Source organism: Mus caroli, chromosome 5 (genome assembly GCF_900094665.2).
Source record: "Mus caroli chromosome 5, CAROLI_EIJ_v1.1, whole genome shotgun sequence".
Classification (NCBI taxonomy): domain Eukaryota; kingdom Metazoa; phylum Chordata; class Mammalia; order Rodentia; family Muridae; genus Mus; species Mus caroli.
Genome location: NC_034574.1, coordinates 99,222,661 through 99,227,086, shown reverse-complemented (window position 1 = coordinate 99,227,086; position 4,426 = coordinate 99,222,661).

Here is a 4,426-nt window from a genome sequence, read left to right as displayed (position 1 = left end):
GATAACAGTCTCTCTTCTTAGTGTCTCACAGGGTAGGAGGTGAGACTGACAAACACATACAAAGGCTGAAGACAGTGTAGGATGTGTTAAGTACTGTGCTAGAAATAAGGAAACACGCCCGAAGCCCAGGCTGGACGGAAGGCGATTCTGAATACAGGGAGTGCACAGTCTTCATGGGGTTGTTGGATTTTACCTGAGAAAATGGGTGACGTTTCATCTGTTCCGTTGGCCATCTGTGGAGCAAGTCTCTCCCTGCTGGCTTGCAGATTTGAAATATAGAACAGATAACCTGTGGGCAAAACGAGGGGAGGGAGGAGGCTTTTGTGAGACAAGACTAGCAGCTCTCACCTTTGGAGGCCAGTTGTCTTCACAAACCAAAGTAAGAAGCTAAGAGAGTTCTAAGAGGAGTCTGTGGTATGAGAGCCAAGGTGTGTGATGTGGGTAGTATGTGTGCGTGTGTGTGTGTGTGTGTGTGTGTGTGTGTGTGACTGACAGGGAAGAAGTAGTAAATGTCAGATAGGGGTGAGGCACCACTGTGGGAGTGGAAGAACAAAGCTCGGGGTGTGCTTAGCCTGGCTGCAGTGGCTCACACTTGAGAAGCTGGGGCTAGAGAATTGTTCCATGTTTGAGGCCAGTGTGGGCGTCAGATAAAGATTCTGTGTCAAAAAAATGGAAGGAGATCATGAGAGTTTGATAGTAATTAACTTCCAGAGCAGGTTGAGGGGGCTGGCATGGGGGTGGAGACTGTCAGTTTTAACCACTGAGAGACACAGGTTAGTTTGCAGCTATAATTGGAGATGTTAATACTTACCCTGTTCTGGCTCTATTATGCAAAGGACTTTACAGGCTTTGGCCAACCAAGTGGCAGATAATTCCAAGGAAACATTTTCTTATGAGCTCTCTAGAGCGTCATCCTCTCCAGGGAAAGCGGTTGTTTATTTCCTCCCTGTACCCTCTGTTTGACAGAATAATGATTATTAACTTGAAGCCTCCAAAACATCTCCAGTGAAGAACCATGTCACACTTCACTTGACCCTGTGTTTTATTGGGCTTTGAGCCATTTTCATGAAGATATCCCTAGACTGTCTCTCAGTGTAGTTCTTACAATACTGAGAAACACGGCCTTGGGGTGATATATGATTAAGGGTTAAAAAAATAAAGGTGCTAAAGAGAGAAGGGCACTGGAGTGTCATCTTTCTATCTGTCTTGTCTATCCTCTCTGAGCTATCCCTTGGCAAAGCCAGAGCCTTGAGGGGAAGTCCACTGCTGGCCTCTTCCCTTACACCTGATCACAGGTCTTGAAAGGCTCACCATCAATTTAAAACTGTGTCTTTAAAGCTGTAGATATGGCCCTAGGACTTTTCTCTTTAGACTCGAGTTCAAGGCGATGGTGGTCACAAGTATGTCCTGGAGGCAGCTCTGAGACCGTAAAAGCTTCATTTAGTTTTCAAATGTTTACCAGAGCTCCAGGCTCTGAAAGGTTACCAGGCACTTCCAGAATTCAGAAACACAGGAAACACATGTCAGCATCGAATTATCATGATTTCCTTCACAAGATATTGCTTCTATCATAGGGACAAATTACAACAGAGATATACATACATACATACATACATACATACATACATACATATAGTAGGAGATATAGTTTATCTATCCTATTATAAAAACTCTTGGAAGGATGGGTAACAGAGAGAGAATATCAATCAGCAATCATGTGATGTTTTTCCTATGTATGCAGGGAATGAAAAGCACCCATATTAAAAATTATTGCATTAATATTTTTAAAAGGCCCTACCCAAGGCATCAACAAACCTTCTAACTTACACACACACACACACACACACACACACACACACACACCAGTTGTTATTCTAGTCAGTATATGTCATAGGCATTGAATTATCATTAATGGGGCTTGCTGTTGAAGTCTTGGGTGGTTTACAGTTATCCTAAACCATGTTCTGTTTCTATTCTTTTAAGGAGTAGCCACCACCATACTTGCCTCTTGTCCAAAAGGGCTGCTCTTTCATGAATGGTTAAAGTGCTAGGAACGAGATTTACAGCTCTCTTGCTCAAAATGCTCATGTGCCTCATGTCTGATGAAAGGTACCCACCGTCAGGCAGATCTCATTTACAGTGTAATTCTTGGGTTACCACGGTAACATTAGGTTAATCATCTGTACCACGCTTTGCCTAATTGAGAGAGAACACTTCAGCTCCCACTTCAGTCCCTGAGAGATGAAAACCTTTCCTTTCATCTTTCTCCCAGTCACATGACTGGGCTTGTTCTGTATGCACTTGACTTCAGAAGCATCTCCCTCCGCAGTGCTGACACACGCTCGTCTGCCAAGGTGTCACCTGGGCTGGAGTGACTGGGTTTTACTGCGGTCATCCCCTCTCTGCTGTGTATAAATATAATCACGGTTATGTAGCATTCTCTGGAATTCTACTGAGATAGTTGAACTTACAGTTTTGTCTGCTAACAGCCTAATGTATCTCTAAATGTTCTGTTCTTAAGTTCCTGGGTTGGCGTAAATGAGGAATTTTACTTAAGCATAAAGCAGTGGAGACTTGGCTGAGCCCCCTAGAATTTTATTTGCTAAACTTTAAACAAAATTTCCAAGTGCCATTTTAAGTTTCTCTTTGTATTCATTTTATTTCCCTCTGAATATGAGCAAACCAGACCCTCAGGCCAGCTACCACCTGCTTCCAAGGAGTCACATAGCAGCTGGCATTAACTGGAGTTCACATTTGGAGAACAGATATAAAAGTCACATGTGGTGGTGCCTGTCTGTAATACCAGGACTCTTGTCACCAGAGTTTTAGGGTAGAAACCCCTTTCAAAACTCAGTTAGGCTGGACTTGGACTCATGCCTCAATATGCCAATCAGACAAGGAATATCTTAGCAAACCTGGGGAAGAGGGACCAACATTGTAGGATCCGGGTTATCCTCAAATTTTCAGTCTCAGAGAACACGGAGATAAGTTCTAGACCAGTGGTTCTTGACTTTCCTAGTGCCATGGCCCTTTAAAACAGTTCCCCCAGTCATAAAATGTTTTCATCGCTATTTCATAACTGTAGTTTTGTTACTGTTATGAATCATAATGTAAATATCTGTGTTTTCCAATCATCTTTAGCAACTTCTGTGAAAGGTTTGTTTGCCCCCCATCCCCCCCAAAGGGGTCATGACCCACAGGTTGAGAATCTCTGTTCTAGAGAGACACTTTAGTGACAGCATGTCTATAATAGAGGTAAGCAAGTGTCCCAAAGACAGAGTAGGAAGACAGAGATGCCAGTCTTCCAGCCAGTTTTTCATAATCTTGTAGACCTGAGGGGAAGTCAATGCAAAACAAAAATAAAGAGAACAAATATAGGGGTTACTATGGCATTCAGCCTAACTGGCTGTTGTCTTAGCCAACCTAAAATAATGTAAAGTAAGCCTTTAAAAATCTACCCTGGTGGTATAGGTCTATAATCCCAGTACTGGGGAGTCAAAGGCAGGATCAAGAGTTCAAAGCCAGCATAGCAAGTTTGAGACCTCATGCCACTTTGATACAAACAAGGACAAGACCACCCTGTACCATCTCCAGGTGTTGACATTTGATTAGGTGATTTTTGACCTTGACTAAAGAGAAATACTAAGGAAAATTAAACAGAAAAATCAATAAATTAGTTTTGAATGAGTTTCAAGACTGTAGGATAGTCAGACCTCAGGAGTGGTTTGTGTCCCTCTCCTACTCTTGCTTTTAGACTTTGGAAAATGGTTGGCAACAATGTATCATGTTGTTGCCTCATGGCAACAATGTTTCATGTCATTGCATCATTCTGTGTGACTTTCCAACACCTATGAATTGCTAAATGCCAAATACCTAAAATGTTTTCTCTCCTTGCATTAAAGATCAAACCCCCTCTCAGAAGGAAGTGAGAGCCTGCACATTTGAGAATCCGTTGGTTGTGTAAGGGTTTAGTTATTCAAGGTTCCATGGAGGGGTCCTGGGTATGAGTTCTCTAGTCAGAACTCGATAAAGGTTAGACCTGGTTAACTTCGTTCTTTTATATAATGAGGAGTTCTTACCTTGCTGGGGGATAGCATGAGATCAAGGGTTTGTATTGGTCCTATTACTCTCTCTAAGTGAGAAATATAGTTATTAGGGAACACCTTGAAAGATTGTCCCATTGATCTTTTTTCCCATAAGGGAATAACCATCTTAAGTGGTCTATAATTTTTTTCAAGCACATAATTTTAGGCTGCATAGTTCTTCTTTTATTTTTTTTATTAGGTATTTTCCTCAATTACATTTCCAATGCTATCCAAAAAGTCCCCAATACACTCCCCCCCATTCCCCCACCCACCCACCCCCACCTCTTGGCCCTGGCATTCCCCTGTACTGGGGCATATAAAGTTGGCAAGTCCAATGGGCC